At 36.7% G+C, this 25,149-nt stretch overlaps 1 long non-coding RNA gene across 2 annotated transcripts in view; it reads left to right on the top strand.

The window, feature by feature from the left end:
• LOC138842586 (uncharacterized) overlaps positions 1-24,641 on the top strand; it is a 41,401-nt gene extending 16,760 nt beyond the window's left edge. Inside the window, exons 2-3 of one of the 2 annotated variants that reach the window (XR_011377294.1) lie at positions 5,489-5,584; positions 21,973-24,641. This is a non-coding gene — a long non-coding RNA (uncharacterized lncRNA). Of the gene's footprint in view, positions 1-5,488; positions 5,585-16,439; positions 16,465-21,972 lie in introns of those variants that run through there. The other variant, XR_011377295.1, reaches the window with a different exon arrangement.
• The last annotated feature ends 508 nt before the right edge of the window (positions 24,642-25,149 follow it).

Below are 25,149 nucleotides of genomic sequence, written 5' to 3'. Positions count from 1 at the left end.
CATAATACAAATTTCCCACAGCCTTGATGCAAAAAGGACTAGAAATAAATATTTGAGTCATTAAAATATATGATGTATTTCAATTGCTTTTTTCAATAGTTATTTTTAGGTCATTGTTATGAAAATAAGATTTTGAAAATCCCCACATGTTTTTCTATATGTGTTTTAGGGGGATAATCTTAGTTACATTTTTTTGGTTTTAATTTTATACGTGTTTGAACATGAGAAAAAAATATCAAATTTTGAAAATAAAACTTAAAGCATGAATTTGAGTTTTTATATGATTTATGTATGATTACTGTACTTTTGAAAGATAACCGGGCTTTTCCTGGACTGTTGAGCCATTATATTTTGAGTGATTAATTACAAATAATGAAGTACTACATCATTAACAGGATACTGAACTAAGTTAATTGCATTAACATTTATATCATATATGTCTTAAAAGAATACACAATACTTAACACTATTATATTTCTACAGTTTATTTAATGCTTGGTTCTACTCAGAAGTTTTACTTTAGTTTCCTTTATTATACATCAGGAATTGTTCTACGAGGACAAAAATATGGCTTTTGCCATATTTTCATGAAGTTCATAGTTTGTTCATTATAAACAGCATTTGTTTTACTTTTCTTTGCCCCCTGCATCCTATATTTTATTTTATTTTATAATTTTAGTGTGTGTGTGTGTGTGTGTGTGACAGATGCTTTGTTGTCTTCTCACATTAAAGGTAGAGCTCCCTCTGGGCCACTGAGGTGCTTCAAAACAGATTCATAAGACGGCTTGTTAAAAATGTTTAACTTGAATCAGAAATATATACATCTCGACAATAACTTATAAGTTTTTCTCCCTTATAAAAGTTAATTTGTGAATGTCTAGCAGGTGCCTTTTTTAGAGGCAAAAATAGCTCTGAAACTGGTGCTATTAATAAGAGAATTGTCTTCCAAACGAGTAGATGATCCGGTCTCCTATATTTATAAAGTACAACTCGCTGACGGCAGTAATTTACTCTTCAGACTGCAGTCACCTCTTGCAGAAAGGAGACGTGCTTTAGAAGAAAACAAATACAGCCTGCTTTTGACCATTTTTGGGTTTTGTTTGTTTGTTTTGTTTTAATCTCTATGTTTTCTCCTATCGCGTCACACAAGATGTTTTTTTCTCTCTCCGCTCCCAAAAGGAGGTTTCTGCTGAATATTTTCTTTGTTGAGCACTCATTGTATATTTCTGTAGAAAGAAAAAAATCATAGTTTCAAAGAACTATCTTCTCTTCAGAACCAAACTTTTTTCTTTGTACTCTTCTTGTCACAGATTTGATCTACTTCATTGCAGGAGGGTGTCTCTTAGCTGGGTTCTCTCTAGTAAATTTACTCTTTCTATTGCTTTACGGAGACAAATAGCTTTGATGGCAAATACTTTAGAACGCTCATCTTACAAGTACAGAAAAGACTATGTTAGGATGTAAACTTTTTTTCTGACTATAGAGCCTGTTAAATGCATAGTAATATTTGTAACATTTAAAGAGTCTGATCCATTTGCCTGTCAGGATTGGAGCAGTTGCTACAAATGTTCACTGCTCCATGAAAAGCAGTTTCAATAAATAACAGCCTGAAATGGGCTGTGTTGCAGTTAGTTTGGTTTATAGGAATTAGAGTAATAATGCTCTAAAATTCATATTAAAATAACTCTGTGTATCTCTAACATCACTATTTTTTAAAGCAAACAATTTAAATAGAAAAGTCATTTGATAAAAATAATTGGTTCGCGTAAAATGGGACTCACATTCTTCTGCCAGATAATGATTCAGCAGCTACTCTAACTTCACTGGTACTTCATTAGATGCAATTCTCATTCATCTTGAAGTCTTAAGAAAAAAGCCACGTTCTTTATTTTTAAAAATTATTTTTAAAGAAGTAAACAAATGCAGGAGAATAGAATAAAATCTCTTTACTTGCTGTTATTCAATTCTTTAAACATTTTCCTAGGGGACAGGAATGTCATATGTTTAGTTTCAGGACAAAGACACCTTTTTAAACGAAGAGCTTAAAGAAAATCTATAAAGAAGTTCATTTAATAGAAAGTAGGCTAACTAAGCTTTTGGTTATAAAAATTATCTACGTTACAGATTAGAAAATAACTAACATCTAATGAACTTTAGAACTAATATAAAGTTAATCTTTAATAGAGAACATTCTTAAAAAAAATAAAAGCAATTACAAGCAACTTCTGGAGTTCATTTTGGGTAACATGTCCAGGGGGCACATTTACTGTTTTTCTATGGTTTTCTATGGTAGAGCTGATTTAATTTGGGAGTTAAGAAAACCTATGTAACTTCAGAATGTTTTCAGGTAGTCGTTTTATGCTGGACTGGTTTTATGAAGGACTAGTTTTATGCAATTAACAAAAACAAAAACCTTAGAGTCATATAACATTAATTAACTCATTTATCAATTATGGATTATTATTACTGCTATTATTATTTTGCTTGAAAAATAACCAAGCTATACAAGCCAGGAATTTCACGTTCCTAGCAATGGTTTAAAGTTCTTTTGATAGGTTAGCAGTTAATGAAAAGCCCCTTACATATGCTTCATTAATATTCCTATTTATATTTTGAGACTCAAATGAATTTAAAAATTTAAGATCATTAAATGATTTTAGCTGCATGTTGTGTTAAGGCAAAAAAAATCTATTGTAAACTGATTGAGTTCATTTAAGAGAATGTTTGCACTTATGTTGCTTTTTAATGGAAAGTTGCTAAATGTAAAAACATTTGTTAAAATGTTTTATTTGTTAATGAAAACAATTCCATAGATATGAATAAATCTTCCCTTTCTTGACTTTCTATCAATTTTTAATTTATTTTAAAATAAAATTATTTATCTTCAAAGGAATGAGTAAATATATTTAGAGTTCAAATTCACTTTAATGAAAGAGAGTTTAAAATCTCCAACAGGATAGTGAACTGTTTACTTGGCTTCAGTTTGTCTGTCATGTACATGATTTGACAGAACTAACTAGTGAAAACTAACTAACCAAAACCAGAGATCAACTGAGAGGATAGTCAAGAAGGAAAAAGGAAGACTTGCAGGAAATGATATTTTCCCATCAGTGGATAGGCATGCATACATTAAAGGCATAAAAGGCAGCAGGGGGAGAAACAAAAGCTGTATACCGAGGATTCTGCAAGTCTGAATTAACCAAATGGAAAAAAAAATGAAATCATTCTGCTTAAACTTGTTCACTAATAAAAGGAGAATCGCTTTTGTTAAATATGCTTGGTGTGATTATCAAGCAAAATTTTTTTCTCCCAGACATCTATGAATAAAACATGTGTTTGAGCATTAGGTAAACAAACAATAAATGGATGAGTTCAGTTGCAACATAATAACATTTTATTTAGAAAACATATATAATCATATTTGTATTGGCAATCCAAATTTAATGACTTCTTTCAGTAAAATTAAAGTGCCTCACAAATAGCATCTTATGCATAAGGATTGCTTATTCTTTGCCCATTTTTCTCTATTTTTCCAAAGAAACAGATTTTTAAGGTCTCTGCTGAACCATACATAAACTAGATGAAGCACGATTTCTCAGAAAAAAAATTTCCTTTGGATCATCTTAATTTTAGGTTACAGATGTTGTAAAAATAAATTTTAAAATACATTTCTAGGGCTGAGAGAGAAAATGTTCTCAAGTCTAGTGTGGTTTGGGCTGATTTGAACAAGGCTCTGTGTATAGCTGAACCACAGTCTTTAGCTTATTAGCCATTTCATTAACACAACATCTTCTGTAAACTATGAATGAGAAGAAACCATTTACAATAAGGAAAGCAAACAACAGAATGAATTTCCTGTGTTGGTGTTTTATAAGACTGTTAAACAGAAAATGGAGGGAAGAACTCTCTTTAGACGATATCACTTAATTAAGTAAAGCATCCTAATCAGAGTCCCCTCCAATTGTAATGACTGTAGGGTGTCAAGTACATTTCTCTCTATATTAGAGTATCTAACTGCAATGATTTATTGATATTTATTTTAGAAGTACAACACAAAAGCAATAAAACAGGAAAAGCAGGGAGAAGGGAACATGCTATTGCTTACTGCAGGTACAATCAGAGCACTTCAACAAAATTCCTGATTTTCTTGTGGAAGGTTTTCCTTTCGAAAATAAGAGCACATTTTTAGATGAGAATATTCCTTTCCCGCATTTGACTCTTTCAAATATTCGCTGTGACGTTTCTTTGTCCATTGGGTGAATCATTGATTAACTTTCTTCACTGCAAGAATCACCACAAATGAGTGGATGAGCACCTGCTGTTTTCTGCAGTGACATTACTGGATTGCATTTTACATTGATTTTAGTCTTAAAATACAGCTTCTCTGTATGGGAGAGAGATTTGAGACAGGAGAGTCAACACACTGTATAGTCAGACAGACATTGGCTGCCCTCCAAGCTGCACACAGCATAAACCTGTTTATCTGCCACATTTCACAAATCTCAAAAACATAGGAATAATCAGGCAAGCAACTGGATAAGTGATTCACACTAGGGAATCTAACCAATATTCTGATGAGAGGGCTCTATGATGCTAAGACTTTGGGGCAAATAGACTTGTATTATAGAAACTGCACATAATAAACGTGATTAGTGGTTCAAAGGAGAAAACACTGTATACCAAAACGAATTTGGAGAGGTATTCCCATCTCTGTGGACCTTGGTTGGATATTTATGTGGAAGTTATCTGGCTAACTGAGCTCAAAAATATACTTTTACCCATATCATTTCAAAAACTGGGGCAATGTGCATTTGGACTTAATATTAGTTGACAAGATAATCCATTTCTAGATTCCTGGGTCTAAATATTGGAGGCCAGTGCCTTAAAACCACAAAATACAACAACATATATTTAAAATTACCAAACATGCTTAGAACCTATTTACTTTGTGGAAGCAAACATTTCTTAAACAGTTACACTCATTTTTGTAATTGAGGATTAATTGCTTGGTAATAAGTGAATTAGGCAAATAAAGGTACGATTATTCATACATTTACTGCTTTCTTTATTTTTCTCTTAATTTCTGTTATTTCTTCCTCAATTGCTGATCTTTTAACCTCTCTTTTCCTTATCTCAACGGTTATTGTGCTTTAGCATTCAGTCGTAAAATGGAAGTTCTCGAAAGTTTGGGGGCTAACCTCAAAAGTATGCTTTGATTCTGAAGATCTCTTAAGATTGTTTATGAATTTCAGGCTTGGATTACTTCCATAAACAAGACCCGGTTATAATTACAGCAAGATGAATTGTCTATTTGCTTGGTATGTTTGTCTATTAGCTTCTAGTATAGACCTACCATCTTAGTACCAAGAGAATGTAGGTTTCTCTACATTTGCAAACACAAAATAGTATTCCAGAGAGAAGAGGAATCATATAAGGCATTAAAATTAATGTTGTACACCCCACAACTTTTTTTTTTTCTGTGTTGCAGAGACAAAGGCATTGCTAAAACTTTTGACACTGGAAAACTTGGTTAGATTAGTAACCAAAGATATCATCATTTTAGCAACAGGAAATCTCGGAAAAGGTAGGTGACTCTGAAATTGATGTTCCAAATGAAATTTTGCTACTTTCAAACTTCTTGATTAAAGCCTTGCCTCAAGGGAACCTGTACTTGGGTCTACTGCCAATTGTATTGCCAATTTTTTTTTTCTTGCTTTGACATTTTCTCTTTTTCTTGCTTCTTGTCTCAAGTTTTCCTTCTTCAGGATCAGACACAGTAACTGCGTGGCTCTGCTGATCAGGATTCGAAAACCTAAAATCAGAATCTACCACTTAGTTTAAGTCTGCCCTGAGCAATCTATTCTTTAGCAACAGGACACTTGGGTAATATGGGAGCATCTTTTCTTCTTCACTTCTCCCTGATCTTGTAAAATGTGATAAAATTTTTTTCATAATTTTTAAAGTCTACTTCATGGGATATCTTGCTGCAAATACAGTATAAAAACTAAAATGCATTCCTTGAAAGATGTGTGCAGGTAAGTGTCAAGTGTAAGTTTGGGGGTGGTCAAGAGTGATATTAAAATGATCGATAACCTCATCAACAGTCTGAAGGCTCAACACACTGATTTTTGTAATCACAGGAAACTTTGTTAACCTCTCTGCATGAGGTGGGTTTTGAGTGTATGTCCATAAAGTTGCAGTAGGGTTTGTGATCCACGAGATCAATCATAGCTCTTCCCTCAGCCATAACGAACTCTTCTGGAGGATCTTTAAAGGGGTGGTTATTCACTATAACCAAAATGTCAAAAATAATCACTAAACCCCATATAATCTATACACCATAGAAACCTAAGAAATAATAGATTGGCTGTGAGTGAACTTTTTAATTATAAAAGCAATACAAACAGGATATAAAGTTAAAAAAAACTTCTTTTCTTTTCCCCAGCCCCCTCAATCCCATATATATATATATATATATATATATATATATATATATATATATACATTTTTTTTGGCCAAGGTGGCATCTTGTGGGATCTTAATTCCGCGACCAGGGATTGAACCCGGCCCCAGGAGTGAAAGCGCTGATTCCTAACCACTGGACCACTAGGGAACTCCACTCATATATTTTATTTTATTTTATTTTTTAAATTATTATTATTATTTTTTTGTGGTACGCGGGCCTCTCACTGCTGTGGCCCCTCCCTTTGCGGAGCACAGGCTCCGGACGCGCAGGCTCAGCTGCCATGGCTCACGGGCCCAGCCGCTCCACGGCATGTGGGACTTCCCGGACTGGGGCACGAACCCGTGTTCCCTGCATGGGCAGGCGGACTCTCAACCACTGCGCCACCAGGGAAGCCCTATCTGCTTAGATTCTTATCCAGGTGTGTGGTTAACCTTTTTTTCCCAACTTGGGCCAGGCTTCTAAGGAAGTGCTGTTCTCAGTCACTCGCGGCTGGTCTTCATCAGGTAGGAGTCCTCCAGACTTCCTCTCCATTTTACTATTCAGCTTCTCTGCGTTCAAAAAACCCAGAACATTTACATGACATGTCCCAGTCACCGGATTTGAAGAGATATCCTCATCCTTGAAACTTCTACTCCTTATTCAATATTTTCATTTGGCCTGGTATCTTATGAGTCCCATTTTTAACCTTAAATAGAAACTTGGAAGTGCCTCTTAATTTCCACCCTAGATTTCAGCCTTTTAAGTTGAGGGTTACTTTAATCTTCTCAAGGTTATAGTCACACAAGGAAGTTTAGTTTGTATTCAGCATTAACATGCTAGGTGCTATGTAGGGGCTGTGGATGCAAAGATGAATGAAACAGAGTTCATGCCTTCCAGAAGCTCATAAAATAGTGAAGAGACAGCACAAACTAAAGTACAGGCTACTCTTTGATAAGTGTTAAGACTGAGGTATTTAATAAAAGTTCTATGAAGTCCCACTTCTGGAAATGTATCCTACAGATATATCTGTATATGTACAAAAGGACACGTAGACCAATTGTTCACTGCAGTGTTGTTTGTGATGTTAAGGAACATTTTGAGTGTCTGTCGACAAGGACACTTTACGTGGTTTTAATAAACGCTCTCTATGTATTGATAGGAAGTGATCTCCAGGATATATTTCTCTATGAAAGAGGCAAGCTGCAGAACATGTATAGCATATGTTGCCTTTTGTATATGAAATATAGGAAAATGAGATAGGAAACATAGGGAAATTAATGTTTGCTTGTATATGCATGAAAACATTGTAAGACCCCAAGAGAAACGAATGCAAGTGCTCACCTCTAGGGGGCATCAGGGATTAGTGGGGTGGCTGGGAAAAGGGGGTGAAGCACAGCTTCTCAATGCATGCCTTTTTATGTCATTTTAGTTTTTGAACAATGTGAATGTATTGTCTATTCAAAAATTATATTAAGTAAATTTACACTGTAAGATAAAACTCCCCCTTCTCAAAGCTCTGTATTCTCTGAGGTATTTGGGAGTGCTTAGCTGCATTGATTTGGGATAAAGATCATTACATGGGATTGGACAAGGAGACTGAACAAGAGAAAGAAGCCTTTTTAGAGACCACGGAGTTTTTCATACCATATTCTTAGACCCGCTATCTTACTGAAATTATTTTCAGCAGAGCTAGGAGGAAGGATCTCTGCAAAGTTCTCAGAGATGAAATTTCTTATAAACAGGACATATGTAAGACATGGAGTAGATTTCATTCTTTAAACATCCTGTAGACCAGGCGGTTCAGAGTGGCCACCTCAGGTCTCCCGTGATGGCTTTGTAGGAAAGGCATGATTTGCCCATATCTTGAGTTGACCTGCTTAAGTCATGAAATTGAGCAATGTGGAAATGTTCTTCTTTAACTTTTAAATAAAGGTCTTATGCAGAAATGCTACTTTTCTTTGACAAGGATGTGTTCCCTAAATTTCCCAGAACACCACATGAAGGTGATTTGGGGAAAAAATAATAGGATAGAATTAGATCTTGAGAATTCTTTGGTCACTTCCATGAACTGAGATTATGAGGTTATGAAAAAGGGAGGTAGAGAATAAATAGCTTGTGAGAAAAAAAAGTTGATGATAATTTCATAATAATAAAAGATAGTGTTAGGAGATTGTTGAAGAGTGATATAAGCATCACACAAACCACACAGGGACAGAAAAGACTGCTGGTGGGTGAGGGGATTTCACTTCCTTGTACGTTTCTGCACCGAATCTCCTCACTATTACTTCTACTACTACTACAGCTGCTACTGCTGCTGTGCTCCTACATTTTCGGCTCATTTTAGCCATTTTTGTCCATAAGACTACACCCAAGTGATAAGCCCTGGTTACCCAGGGAGCTAGTGGCAAGGCTGGAAACATGGAGGCACGTGAGCATGAAGGTAGGTGACTCAGCAACTTCCATTCACCAGTTTATTTAATCGCTCCCCCGCCCCCTGCCCCGACCCATATCATTTAGTCTCTCAGCTGGTCTCAAATCAGTCCTGTGGTAAAGGATCTGAATAATCCTGGTGACTTGGGAACAAGGCTTCCAGATATGATAAGGTGACCATAATAACGTATTCAGCCTAAACCTAGTATCAGGTACTTTTTCAAAGTACTCGTGACTCACCATTTTTATGCATTCCCACACAAATGGGAACACGTGAAGCAGCTATTGCCAGCAATCAGGGCTACTTGGCATCAGTAAGAGGGACTCAGGTGAGAAACAACTTTGATTATAGGTATTTAGCCCAAATGTACATCAGTTGTAACTCCGTAAATGTATTTCTTTTAGCAGCTAATTGAAATACTTTATCAGTGAAAGTCTTGACACGACAGTTATACAAACACACATGTAAGAACATGGGGAAATTAAATAAGACTTACAATATACATTTTAACAAAACGATGCTTAATTTGTACTCCCTTTGTAATTTTCACTAAATATTGTGGTGAGTGTTTCTTACTTGAAATCCTAAGTATATGGGCATTTATTACACACAATATGAAAGTACTTCAGGAGGTTTGTGATTAACGCCACGGTATTCAGGCACAGTTTGCAGAGACTTCCAATCAAAGACAACGGGCCCAAGAGGATGATGAAACACACAAAATAGATGTATATATACAACCAAGGACTTAATTCAGATGTCTCGTATCAGATCAGCTCTAGCTCTTGGCGTATCAGGAATGTCTCCAAAGAAGCATTCTCTGCACCTGGCCCAAGGCTGCCCTAGGGATCAGCGCCTGGGTAGGGTGGCTAGATAAATACGAGATGCCCAGTTACATTTAATTTCAGGTAAACAATGAATAATTTTTAGTATAAATATGTCCCAAACATTGCACGCAACATACTTAGGCAGACATATGCTGTAGTTCTGATGTGCTTACTCTCTGAGGCAAGATGCCCCACAGGTTTGAAACCCCCAAATCCAGAACTTCAGTCTAGCACCATAGTCTTGGTTCTCTTATTGTGTACTGCCCTCACCCTCTATTGCCTAACCTTGCATCTTCCTTATAGAACATTTTGTTCATACTGCATATTTTCAAAGAATTTTTTAAACATTAGTGATTGGAGAGAGACATCGTTGCCTTCCCACCAACTGTAATACAGAGAGAACACTAAAACCTACTTTCTTTTCTCTCTCTCTCTCTGCCAATTTTGATTTTTCAAAGGCAAGTCCTTAAGGTTTAGTGCTAGATTTAAAAGGGTGGGCAGATATGGAATAAGATAGGAGGGTGCCTTTCAGACTAAGTTTGTACACCTGGGTTGGTTTCCAGGGGTTGTGGTAAAGGTAGCTACTCAAAGGCTTAATTTTAAAATTTCTAGGTCAAGCCAAATTCCACCACTATTAAAATCCAGCAACTAAGGAGATGAACAGCAGTGTGGTAGAATAAAGAACAACGGATGTAGAGCTGTCAGATTTGAGATTGAGGCCTGGCTCTGTACCTGAGCCAGCTGTGAGATCCTAGGCAAGTCCTTCAGCCTCCATGAACCTCAGTTTCCTTCTCGATAAAAATGAGGATAGTGGAGAGATGAAGTGACCATAATCATTGTTCCCAAGCCACCAGGATTTTTCAGATCCTTTACCACAGGACTGATCTGAGACCAACTGAGAGATTAAATGATATGGGTCGGGGCCGGGGGCGGGGGAGCAATTAAATAAACCGATGAATGGAAGGAGAGATGGTGAACTATGGAGAGAGATACTGTGTATAGCAATGATTTGTAAACTTCAAGTCCAGTCTAGATGTTTGTAGCGATGATGATGAAGATGACGGCCAAGACATAAAGAGACATTACAGGAAGTCATTTATTAAAGAGATATTTTAATTCAGACCCTAAAAATGTTAATACCTACTCGGTTCACAGGATTTATATGCACAAGAGTATTGTTCTTATATGGTTTGGGAAAGAAAAAAAAAAACAAACCCAACTCCATGTGCTTTTAGAAGAAAGCTTACTAAAATCTTTTGTGTCTAAAAATGGGATTTTAAAAAATTGAAGTATAGTTGATTTAAAATATGTTAGTTTCAGATGTATAGCATAGCGATTCAGTATTTTAAAATTATACTCCATTAAAAGTTATTACAAGATAATAGGTGTAATCCCCTGTGCTATACAATATATCCTTGTTGCTTATCTATTTTATACATACTAGTTTGTATATCTTAATCCCATACCTCTAATTTATCCCTCCCCCTTCCCTCTCCTCTTTGGTAAACATTAGCTTGTTTTCTATATCTGTGTGTCTGTTTCTGTTTTGCATATACATTCATTTGTATTATTTTTTAGATTCCACATATATGTGATATCAAACAGTATTTGTTTTTCTCTATCTAACTTATTTCACTAAGCATAATATTCTCTAGGTCCCTCCATGTTGTTGCAAATGGCAGAATTTCATTCTTTTTATGGCAGAGTAATAGTCTATTGCAAGTACATATACCACATCTTCTTTATCCATTCATCTGTTGATGAGAATTTGGGTTGCTTCTATATCTTGGCTATTGTAAATAGTGCTGCTATGAATATTGGGGTGCATGTATCTTTTCAAATTAGAGTTTTCATTTTTTCCAGATATATACCCAGGAGTAGAATTGCTGGATCATATGGTAGCTCTTTTTTGTGTTTTGAGGAACCTCCATACTGTTCTCCATAGTGGCTGTGCCAATTTATATCCCCACCAACAGTGTAGGAGGGTTCCCTTTTCTTCACATCCTCTCTGACATTTGTTATCTGTAGATTTTTTGATGATAGCCATTCTTACAGGTGTTAGGTGATATTTTTGTTCTGATTTGCATTTCTCTAATAATTAGCAATGTTGAGCATCTTTTCATGTGCCTATTGGCCATCTGTATGTCTTCTTGAAAAATATTTCAAGAAAAATGAAAAATGTTTCAAAAAATGAAAAAACCTGAAAAATGTTTATTCAGGTCTTCTGCCCATTTAAAAAAATTTTTTTAACACTGAGTTCTATGAGCCGTTTATGTATTTTGTATATTAACCCCTTGTTAGTCATATCATTTACAAATGTTTTCTCCCATTCTGTAGGCTGTCTTTTTGTTCTGTCAATGATTCCCTTTGCTGTGCAAAAGCTTTTAGGTTTAATTAGGTCCCATTTGTTTATTTTTGCTTTTCTGTCCCTTGACTGAGGAGACACAGCCAAAAAAATATTACTACGATTTATGTCAAAGAGTGTTCCACTTATGTTCTCTTCTAGGAGCTTTATGGTTTCAGGTCTTACATTTAGGTATTTAATCCATTTTTAGTTTATTTTTGTATATGGTGACAAGTGGGGTTTTTAGAGTATAATTTATTTATGTGGCATCACATTGAAAAATGGATAATGGAAACATTTTGTTTAAAGCCTTCTATTTTGTGTCAATACTCATTCAACAACCAACCTATTTATTTTGTACAAGCCTCAGACGCATTATTATTGTTGTTGTTGCTGTTGTTATTGTTATTACTATTTAACATTACAGGTTGGAGTCTTTGATGCACAGAGGAATCTTTCATGAGGTGTTGAGTGTATCCATCTGCTGAGAGATAAAGCAGGGAGAGCAAAAGAACAGATGGGACCAGAGGTCTCCTGGTTCCCTTTTAGCACTTCCATCCTATGCTCAAGAAGGGTGACCATTTCAGGAGGACTGAGCCATCAGGGCACTGGGTACCAACTCTGATTGAAGAATATTTATCCTTGCTTAATTTTACTTCATTTTTAACTACATGACCAATATATATGTGTTACAGAAAACTAGAGAATATGGATAAGCAAAAAGGAGACAATCATCCCTAATTCTATCCTCCAGTGTACAGTAGATGTGACTGTACCTGCAAGATGCAGTGGTGCCCAACAGAGCAAAAAGCATAAAAGTGGCATCTTCCACAAGAGTTATTTAACCAAGCACATGTGAGACACAACCCAAGACCTGTGCATGTATGTGTGTGTGTGTGTGAGTGTATATGTGTGTGTGAGGGCAAACTCTAGAGAAGGCTCCATCTCACCTAACTTCTTCTTCCCTAAAACCAGTCCTAAAACTTGTTACTAAAGTGATAAAATGATGGTCGTTTCCTAGCATTTGACTAAACTACTCCTGTACTCACAAGCGTCCTCTAGTTTTCTGTGATTCTTGGATTGGGCTTAGGCCTCTCTGTCTCCCACTCCAGAATTTCTGGGCTAATGGTACTATTTATCTTGTAGGGTTGTTGGAGAATTAGACAATGTAATACCTGGAAAGGGTTTAGAACAACACTGGGCACATGGTAAGCCCTCCTCAGTATCAGCTCTAGCATGATTGCTGTCTAAATTCACCTCCCAAACAGGCCCCGTTTTCTGCTTGGTGCTCTGTGAGAGACTTAGGCTTAAATTGTGACTCACCATGTACCAGCTATATGTTCTTGGACAAATTAAGTAACTTCTTGGTAATGTGAATTAGCCCCACACATCTGGAGTACGTATTGTGCCAGACATTGTGTCAGGTGCTGCAGACCCATGGAGAACAGCTCAAACGTGGATACCGCCTGCCAAGCACTCAGTGCCTGGGGAGTGGGGACAGTAAATACTAATACGGAACTGTAAGGAAAGCACATTTGTCCACCTTGAGTTGGATCAATAGTTAATAGATGAATCCAACAAATCAGGAAAGTAGAGAATTATAAAAAATATTATCTACGTGCATTAAATGTTCTATTTCAACTTAAGCAGATTAGAGGTTGCCAGGGGACAGGAGAGGGGGATCAGGGAGTGATTACTGAAAGGGTACAGGGTTTTTCTGGGGTGATGAGAAAGTTTTGAAACGAGAGAGAGGTGGTAGTTGTACAGCATTGTGAATGCACTGTCACTGAATTGCACACTTTAAAATGGTTAATCATACATTATGTGGATTTCACCTCAATTTTAAAAAAGCACGTAAATGTACCTTATTTTTGCCAACCTTTTGAAATAGGGCTAAGGACTTTTCTTTAGGTATATGTCCAATAACTGAAGTCCCAGCTCATCTTCCTGGCATAAACTACTCCCATAACATATATATTTTGATTTCCAGTTTTAGTTTCTTTAAATTGGGACAAGAACTTAAATACCTGACAACATTGTTAACCAACTATACTCCAATATAAAATAAAAATAAAAAAAGAACTTAAATATCTGAAAATCTATCTGAGAGTCCGTTTAGATTTATGATTTTTCTCATTTCCAGCTTTTACATGCACATATAAAGTGACAGCAGTTTTTAGCATCTCACATTTGTGTCTTTCTACATTATTTTTCATAGAAAAACAACTTTCCTTCTGTACTCATATTTTATGAATTTACATAATATTTTGTTGAATAATATAACAACAAATAAAACAGATATAAGTTTGGAACAAACACATCTGGCTCTTGTTAGGCATACAATTCAATTCAACTAGTGGCAGCAGAGTTAGATGGGTGTACTAGAGAGTAGTTTACCATGTTGCATCAGTGGTGAGGCCAGGGCTATAGGCACTATGTTTTACAGGGGAAATGATGTGTATCAAGTGAGTTGGTTACGTGGAGGTCAGTTCTGAGAGCATTTACAATACATGGATGCCCGTAAGAAGGATGTTAACCTGAACTTGGGGAAGTGATTATAAGATGAGATCTAAAGGTTTGGAATGATCTAACCAGAAAGCTAGGAGATGGTGTTTCAAGCACTGCAAACACCCAGAGAGAAAAGAGAGCACCTACAGTAGAGGAAGAGCAGGAAGTATGGCTAGGCTGTGGTGTGCAGAAGGGGACGTGTTGAAAGTGAAGCTTGAAGAGGATCTTACAAGCCACATTAAGAAGTTTAGACCTTATTTTAGGGACAGTAGAAATCCATGGACAAGTCTTAAGGAGGACTGACATAACTAGACTTGCATATTGGAAAGATTCCTTGGACTGCATTCCAAAGGATAGGTTAGAGATGGTGGTGGGGCAGCAGAGGGATGGGGATAGAGGTGAGCGATGGTAGCATCTCAACTGAATGTAGTGCTATAGGGGGCAAGGGAGAGTGCTTTGGGGGTGAGGGAGAGAGGAAAGACCTGGTTCAGATGTTTCTGGCTTTGGTGGTGGTGCCGTTTACCAACATAGAGCACATGAAACTAGAGTAGTTTGGGGGGAAGATGAGTACGTCTTTGAACATATTGAATTTGAGGTTCAAAGAAGCTGTGGGATGTCCATTGAGTGGCAAGACATGTGACTCTAAAGCTGGATCAGCACAGAGTAGGTGTTAAAAAATTCAGTTTCCCTTTACCTAGTATCTGTTTCCTCACTGCTTGCCTTCAAGGCATTCCTCTGCTGTCACCTCCTTTCCTCTCAGTCTCCTACTTTTTTTTTTTTGGCTGCGCCAGGTGGCTTGTGGGATCTTAGTCCCCCAACCAGAGATTGAAGCCAGGTCCCGGCAGTGAACGTGCCATGTCCTAACTACTGGACTGCCAGGGAATTCTCTACTTTTTCTTTTCTTTTTTTTTTTTTAGCATTTTGGTGTATTTCTCTCCAATATTTCTATGCTTTAGAAAAACACAGTTGAAAACATACTGTATGTACTCTTTTCACTTGCTATTTTAATGTGAGCATTTTTCTGTTATTATTACTAACTATGATTTTTGATGACTGCTAGATATTCCCATCTTACAGATGTACCAAGCTTCACTTGGCCATTTTTCTATAGTTAGCATCTAGGTGCTCATGTGTTTACAAACAAATCTTTGTTCATATTGCTGACTGTTTCTCTACACTAGGTTTCTAGAAGTGAGATTACAACAGTGAACATTTTAAGGGGAATAGAAACTAGTTTCATATTAAGGATTGGAAGTGATACTGCTGTTTTCTCACGGGACTATCTTTTTAGTACTTGAAAAGTACTATCTTTTCAAGTCCTGTTGATATTATCACCAGAAAAAGGGGGCTTTATGAATCTCATTTATCTTTTATATTTTGTTAGTAGCATCATCTTCTTTCATCTTAAAAATATTAATCATCTATTTGTCTATAGTGTTACACACTGTTCAGAGGGGATTGTATAGATTTGATCCCTACATTCTAAAAGTTTACAGTCTAAGCGAGAAATACCCATGCAGGCAGGCATTCTTAAGATTCACCAGAATCAGACAGAAACTGTTAAAACTACATCATGGATGGACCTCCAAGTGTGTCTAGGGCAATCACATTTAAAGGATCAGGACCAAAGGACATTTATTACATAGACTTAGGGGGAAGAGATCAGTGGGGACTGGCTGGGACACCCAGCGCTCACCTGGACCACATGTGTAGCCTGCTCATTCCCTCTAAAAGTCTCTGTTGTAACCTACTTCTCTCTTCCAGTGCATAATACCAAGTGGCTGCTGTCAGAAATGTACTGTAACCACCACCTGCTTGACCTTTAACTTCCTCTCCCCTTTCTCTCTTGACCTACCTTTCCCATGTCACCTTTCTGTCTCCCAGCCTCAGGTCCCAGACTACTCCTGCCCTTTATAGCGGGGGTGACCGGTGGCACTGGTTTGAAGAGCTTACCGGTTCTCCTGTCAGCCTGGAGTTGTGTTTGGAAAGCACAGGCCCCGACCGTGGCTGTCAGCCCTCCCAGACACCATCTGCTGCCTGTCTGTCATCATCAGCTTCAGGTACTGTGCTCATGGGTCTGGGCCTCCTCTTACCACCCTCTGCTGCAGGTGTCCTATGAGTGCCGCCCTCCCTGACATGAGAGAGCCCATTCTAGATTCTAGGAACAAATCCTCCCTTGTCTGCCTCATTCCCAGCGAAGATAAAAATAACACTAGTAGCAACAAAAAACATTTAGTGAGTGCTTATTATTATTCCTTTAATTGTGTTGGTCCTTCCATGACAAGAGACATGATATGAGTTACTCCTGAAGAGATCTGGTGACACATGTGGACAAAATCCCTACCTGTCCGCTGCTTCTGTGCCAAGTCCAGGAATGGTGCTTGCCTGCTGCTTCCAGTGACTAGTCACAACGAAGGAGGTCGTCAGAAGCCAAGGTGCTGTTAGGAAGAAGATTCACTAAAAGAAAGGCACTGACTTCATTCTTGGGCAGATGCTCTTCCTGTGAAGCAACTGATCCCTTTACCTAGTTTTCTTGTTCTTCCTGAGTCTAATCTGTTTTTATTGTGTTTCAGCTACGAGTATAGTAGAAGTAAATTAGAAAGAACTTTAAAAAGCTTTCCCCCCGCCATGTTGGCTTCATGCTAATATGAACTTATGGTCTGGAAATAAGTTTTTTGATTATCTGGGTATGCAGTCATCCTTACCACTGAGTAACTAAGAGGTAATTATCACCAAATATTCATCCGCTGAGGGGGAGTTACAAGTTATGGCAGGTGTTCGGTGAATAATAGTAATGCAATTTATTTTACTGTTTACTCTCAGAATGATCAGCTAGTAAGACACAAATTATAGCAACAAGGATATATTGTACAGCGCAGGGAATTATAGCCATTATCTTGTAATAACTTTTAATAGAGTATAATCTATAAAAATACTGAATCACTATGCAGTACATCTGAAACTAATATTGTAAATGAAGTATATTTCAGTAAAAAGAAAAAAGAAATTAGACATCAAAAAACCCCACAAATTATGGATTGGTACTTAAAATTATTTGGTTTGTAAGTCCTCTGTCCATCCATATTAGATCTAAACTTTTTTCAACTTTATTTTACTAATTATGTTTCCTGTGCATGAATCACATAATCATGAATATACTGTGACGCTAACTACCATGCATGTACTCTCTCAGTGCTTGAAGTAACCCCATGAGGCTGATATTAATATTATTCCCATTTTATTGATGAGGAAACTGAGGCTCAGAAATTGAACTCCAGAACATTCTGCTCTCAGCCACTGTACTGTGATGGCATGTTTCATTTTAATATATTTTATTATTTCATGGATTCAAGTTTATCATGATCTAAAACTTATCTCCTGAACATACCAACTATTTTTAGGAAAAGTCTTACTAGGCACACCTGGTATATAAAGTAGATATTTTAAAAAATTCAACATTACAAGGAACTTTCCTAAAACTCTTTTGTGCTGCATAATTACCATATATCTCATAGATATAATATTAGATTCATGAATACAAAAGTTTCTCTTTTGTGTTAAAGTAATGATGAATTATAGACTATTTAGAAGGGTGAACAATTATGGCTGGTATGAGCCCCAAATCCTTGGGAATTTGTCTGCAATTAGAATGCTCAAGTAAACATTAGTTGGACCGTTCTAAATCTTGGATTCTGTCTTTAACTTTGCTGCAAAATTAAAACATATCATCTTGTGTCCTAATTTCTGATCAGGCATAGGGAAATATTAGGAAGTGGAGAGATGTTGAAATGCCACACCTAAAGTCCTGTTTGGTTCAGTGTTCGGAGGAGCTGAGATGGGATTATGAACCGACTACTGTGTCTTCTAATGAGAGCTCTTTCTATTCCGCATTTATCAGATGTTAATTATTCATACTGCATGACTGAGGATTTTGGAGTCAGATTCACCTGCAATATTTGGAATACCAGTGGAGGTCTACATCAATACAGAATTTATACAGCAGCTGGTGCTAGTCGAAGCTAATGATGGAATTTCAGTTTAATAAAAAGACCCCCAACTGAGCACACCATCTTGAAAAAAGTATACTTATCAAACAGCTTTCAATCAGTTCAAGAGAGACACCTTAATTGGGAAGGAGAATATTTGAGAGTAGTTTGTCATTGTGCCAATTCCAGATCAATAACTTCACGTCTGTGCTTTGGTAGACATTGCTTTTGCTTTATGTTAAGGAACCATATCTACATCCTCTCCATTTGGATAAGGGGATCTTTGTTTCATTTGACAATGTTAATTCTTTTCATTCTCTGTATCTTCATAATAAACATGAGACAAATTTAGACTTGTGATTATAATGGTCAATATTATTTTTTATTTTAAAACAAATTTTATATTTTTGTAACAGGAAAGCAGTGTGTATGAGGTTTTTATATTTTCAAAAATTGTTTCATTGAACTAAAAATTATATGAGTAAAATTAAATTATGGTGGTTTAAGTAAAGGAAGAATATGCTGAGCAATGATGATCTCGAGTCATTTAAAATTATCTTGGAGAAAACTATACAGAGTAACCTACTAACAAACAAAAAAATGGGTTTACTTTTAGAAGGAAGGATCTGGAACACTAAAGAGGAATGTGACTTGGTCATCAAGTCTTAGTTTCCTTATTTGTTAAAAGGAGATGTTCATTCAAACTGGTGACTTTCAAACTATTTGTAACGTCTGGTCTTAATGGTACCTAAGGGTCACTATGGACCAGCAGGGCAGGTGGAGAGGGCAGAGAGGGTCGTGGAACAGCAGCCCAAACGTGAAGGTGGAGGCAAAGCTGCAGGGGAGGGCTCTGCAGTTCCCTCTCTCACTTCAACCTGGACAGAGCATTTTTTTCCCTTCCTTCCTCTTTTCCTTCCTTCCTTTCTCTCTCTCTCTTTCTTTCTCTCTCTCTCTCTTCCTTCATTCCAAAATGCATATCTATTTACATAGATATAAATTAACACATAGAAATACTGAGTTTCTGTAGACAATTTCTTTTTGAAAAATAGGGTCTCACTGCTAAAATGTAGTTTGAAAATCACCAAACTAGACAATTCTAAGTCCTCTTCCTTCTATGAATTCCTTCCTTCTAGTAATTCTTTGATTACTGTTAGGATTTTAAGATCCAGAAACAAAATAGCAAGGGAGGCTGAAGATTTTTTAGGACACACAACAAATATCTATCTTGTATGAATTGTAGTTCTGCTAAGATGCAAAGCTGTGGATAAAATGGCATCTTGCAGACCCCGACAGAGATTCGGTCTATGGTGAATAGGTCTAATTTTTTCTTTTTTTTCAGAGCAACTGTGCAGGACAGAGCCAAGCTCACTTAGGCACTTAATCTACTAGGTGATGTTTGGACAGAATGACAGAGTTATGGCCTAATTTTAAAAATCAAAGTCTCTTGCATTTAGAGGATCATACACTATAAAAGTTGGGGAGATACCTTGAGATCACTTTCCTCATTTTATGTGTTCACTCAACAATTAAATCAGTAAATTTTTATGAAATGTGTCGGCTACTATGCTGGGTGTTGGGGTAATATATATTGTCCTATCTGTATAGAGATTGTTTTAGTGGAGGACACAGTCAATTAAACAAATAATCAAACATGTAAGAATATAACTACAAATTTTTAGAAGTGCTATTAAGTACAAGAATATGCTTTTCTGAGGTCATATATTAGAGAATACATGAGAACACCAGGCTGTAGGGAGAGAAAGTGGCCTCAGGTCACTAAGCTATGCTTGAGGAGCTGACACTAGTCTCAGTCATGTGTTCCCTCCATCTCACCACTTGGGCTGTGGAAGTTTAGGCCAATAGTAAGGGCTAAGTGATGGAAATCAGAAATCTCTGAGTTCCTTTTCTGGCATCTACACTACTTTGAAATGTTGGGCAACCTTGAGAGACACCTAAATATCTGCACTTAAGAATGGAAGCTTCAAATTTTTGAAAATAGTTTTTTAACAATTTTTAAAAATAACTGTTTTAAGGTATCTCTGTTTCCAATATGGTTGACAAGAGGCTGAAAATGGTCTGCAGAGGTAACAAAGTCTGCAATTAAAGAAAAGCAGTCACTTAGTAGCTACAGCAAGATTCCTGTATTATTACTAAAATTTCTAGGCTGCAACCAGGTTCAGCAGCTTCCTTGAGTCTCCTTTTGCAAACTTCCTCCCTCCTCATCTCTTTTCCTTCTACCCCCACCTGTACCACAATCCTTGTTATCAAACTAGCTTCTATCTTTGCATATTTTTAATCTATGTTCATATAATCCTGTGTAAGCATATATATGTACACAATAATATATATAAATTCCCATGAATGGGTTTTGGGGGCCATGTTTTTTGAAAAATAGATCATATTATATACCCCTTTCACTGGGAAATGCCTCAGGAAGAGGTCTCCAAGTTAACTGGTATAGTTCTACTTCTTCTACTACTTCTATAGTATCGATGGGTATTTATAGTGAATGAAAATTTGATTATTTCTTGAGCAGTAGGGCGGAGTGAACTCTGGGTACAAAGAAGATAAAACACTACAATGAAAGGAAAAGTGAGGTACAGATGCCTAAACCATTTGGTATCTTTTTGATAGAACTGATTAGTGGAGGAAGAGACATTTCTCTTCCTGAAGAAAAAAATAAAAATAGCTCTTCAGTACCTCAGCAGCAATCTTCATCATCAAATCAGTTCCAGACCACATGCGATGATTAATTCTTTCAGCCCCCTCAGAAGGTGAGAATTTCAGAAATACCATTAGTCAGAAATGAACTTAGGAAAACATTTGTAAAATCTCTTGTCATCTCAGAAGAATCTTAATACAACAAACTACTGAATTGTCAGTAAAACATACAAACTGAACCTCCCAGTCTTGTTCACTTAGGAAGGGGGATCTAACACAGAAGATGGGCTGGATAGAAAGCTCTAGAATCTAGATTGTTCAGTGTATAATTGCTATGCAATTGCTTGAGCATTATCATATCCCTTAAAACTCCTCTTATGTTAATCACATTCATCATTTTGGTTCCATTTTCATTAAAAGAGAAAACATCTTCATACCAGTACTACCTTAGAATCTGCTGACTGACCCAGCTTTCAAAGGCAGTATCTTCTAGTAAAAATATGTCTCTTGTTACAGGTACAACCAATAAAGCAAAACTAGCTAGTACAATTTAATGTCACCTTACTGCAGACTTCCACAACACCTATCACTATTTTATTAATGTCTTAATTTAATTCAAAGCATTAGAAACCAAGGTGAGTATCAGATATTGCTCCAGTATCCACTACTGTGTCTTCTGAATTATCTGGGACTGACAGTGGGTTTGGGAGGGGGAGGTATCCTTGGATTTCTAATGAGACATCTCTTTTCTGTTTGCTGATTTTTTAAAGGTCATGAAGAGCTGGTTGAGAAAGAAGAGAACATGGAATATCTAGTTTTAGATCATCCCAAACTTATCTCATCAATAAAATGTCACTTCAGGTCTGCTTATTTGTTGGACGGGAAAGAGGTGGAACTTCAAAAAGGCCTGGAGTAACTTCGTGGATTGAAGAGAGACCCTCTCAAATCAGAGATGAGGACTTTTTCACTTGTATTTTTCAAACGCAAACTTAAAAAAATAATAAATTAACTTTTCATTTCAACACCTTGAAACCTTAGAAAATTGCATTATCACTGATAAATTATTAAAATAACTTTTTTCTTTTTCAGACATAATAAAGACCATTTTCAGAGACCTGTTGTATAGCTTCAAATGGAATAAATAGATAAGTGAGCTGCTTTCTATTTTCATTCTAGTTACAGGGGAGGAATTTTTTTGGATTCCGGATGTTAGCAGTTCCCTTTAAAAATTACTCTGGAACCCACTATAAATGAAAGAAATATATATAGGATGCAAGTTCAGTGTGCTGTCCTCATTTACCCAGTGGAATTCAGAATAAGCCCCAGCTTGTGAACATATTAAAGCAGATTGAAATGGATATTAGTGGGATTTGTAAGGAGAAGCACTCCAGTCAGTCAAACATGCTATGCACGAGAACTTTGATAATGTTGTTTTACTGATAATTACCTGCCGGCTGTCACCTCAAAGTGGGATTTCATGCAGGTTCCTGTATTTAAACATTACATTTGGAGCCAAGCCTGCCAAGACACTTATACCAATCTGGCCATGTCCGTTTTATTTCACAATTATCTGTGACTTTCTTCGTGAAAAGCAATGCGGTTAACTCCCTTTTAATTGTGTTTGATCTGTGTGGGCAAGAGACCATCAATACCGTGTTTCCACTTCCCTGGCCCAGAGCGGGTTTTGCCTCTCTCCCTCGCAGGCATCGGCAAGACACCAGAATTACTGGAAAGCAGCACTTCCTGATGACCAGCATGAATATTCATCGGACCTCAGAAACTGGTCGCTGGGGCAAAGCAAAGACCTTCTACTTACAAACGAAAGGTGTTTTAAATAGGAAAGACCATCTTCCGTGGTCCTCCTGTGTGTCTAGCGTGTTCGGGTCCTCCAGCTCTGCATCAAACTTCCTTTTCTCTGTACCATGCCCCCACTTTTTTCCCCCCATACTGAACTCCTAATTAAATTTAACAGTTTCAAGAGTTTAAACTGTATACCTTTTTAATTGTGTCCTACTTTGTATTGGCTGATGCACAAGTCTGAAAATGGATATTACAGCTTTTTATGATATAATATCACCCTAATTGGTGCTTCATAGGCCGTGGCTGAATTCTTTTCAATTAAGCGTTAACATACAGTAACTGTTTCTCTCTGCAAATGCTGGAAAGCCATTCACAAGAGAGGACTGGTACTGCACAATTCCAAAGTACCTTAATGTGTCAAAAATGTTTTGTGAAGAAAGCTACACTGTAAATGCAATCACCTACATTGGTGTTCCCATTGTTAACCGGGAGTGAAAGTATTGCTAATTGTCCTGCGTTTTAGCTGGGTTTTTAAAGCATTATGTAGTAAGTACACCGGAGGGTCAATTTGTGAAGTGAAATACTTAGCATGCAAAGCGTAATACAAGATGCTGTGTAATACTTGACCTCTCAGCATAATAAATGTAGCAGTGAAACGCTGTGCATTCAGTATTCACTGAATAGAGCCTTCGCAGTGGAACAAAACCAGAAAATGTTCTCTTCATTCCTTTTTTTTTTTCACTAAGCGAAAATTATTCTTTATAATGGCCATTGCAGCAATTAGCTGGCATTTGGTAGAATAAATGTGCAGAAATAGCAATTTCTTACTTTAAATGAGATTTTGTATGGAGCCTGCAAATTACTTGAGGTATATGAATAATTGTGCCTTAGCTTTATGCTACAGAATAGGGTGTGGGTGGGTATAAAGATTTCCTATTTGCAGTTAAATGTTTAGACATTTTATTATTTTAATTTCACTCACAGTCTGCCTGGACTGACCCTGCTTTCCCATTGATCATTTCATGTGCGCCTGGAAGCAGTGTGCAGATGGCGGGAGACTCCCAATTAGTGCATCATGTTTTTTATGAATGTGACATATAAGTGCAATCAGGTCTCCTCTGGAGGCAATGGCGTTGTTGCGACTTTGAGTTTCTAAATCAATACAATTTAATAATCTGCATGGAATGAATGTTTATCAATGTTCTCTGTGGTCAAATGCAATCGGAAACGTCATTAAATTTTTATCCAAAGTTTTTCACCTTATTGAAATGCATTCTTCCAGGCATTCATGATTCATCCAATTAGCCTTAACTAGGGTATTTTTTTTTCTTCTCTCAGTGATTCAGTTAATTATGTCCATATATTCATAATTGTAAGGTGGATGAGTTGGGTAAAACTGAATTATGAAGTCTGCAGAGAGATTCTATGAGGTTTAGAATGTAGAATATAAGAAAGGAATGAGTAAAAGTCAGAGCAATGAAGTGCTTTGTTTTAATCTCCCTCAGCCCTCCCCATCCCAACTGCTTTCGCATGGGGTTTTATGTATTTATTTTTTTCGCTTATTTGTAATCCAACAACGTGAAAAAATTGATTTGCGGTAAGCTCAGAGTGAATAATAATAATAATAATAAAGCAAACACTACAGATACTAAGAACGCTTGATTAATATGTTGAAAGTTATTTTTAAAAATATTTTAAGGTACTATATAGTCTTTAAAGGCTAACTATTCAAACAGTCAAAAAAGAAATTTCCTTTCACCCACTGACCACCATACAAAGTTCTCTGACCAGAGGTAACTACTTTAGCAGGTCTCTTACATGTTCTCTTCCCACACTTTTAAGTCCTTTCTTCTCATTACCGTCCTTCACCATTTTACTGACATACTCTTAATTATACGTATTCTACATAATATCTTGTTTCAAGCATTTTATTTTTTCCTAGGCAACTTTTCTAGCTCAAGAACTTTTTTTAGGCTTTAAAATCATGTTTTAGGATTATTTTTTAGCGAAATGAAAGAACAGTCTATCCTAATTATTTTTTTACCTAAGACCTAAGCGCATGCAACTTTTTATTCAGACCATCGAGTGACACCCAAAATTCCTCTGCCAAACGCTCTAATGAAGGCAACTCATTAGCAAATGACACA

Source organism: Globicephala melas, chromosome 2 (assembly GCF_963455315.2).
Source record: "Globicephala melas chromosome 2, mGloMel1.2, whole genome shotgun sequence".
NCBI classification, from domain to species: Eukaryota; Metazoa; Chordata; class Mammalia; order Artiodactyla; family Delphinidae; genus Globicephala; species Globicephala melas.
Note: the sequence above shows the minus strand (reverse complement) of the source record. Positions and strands in the feature narration are given on the sequence as shown.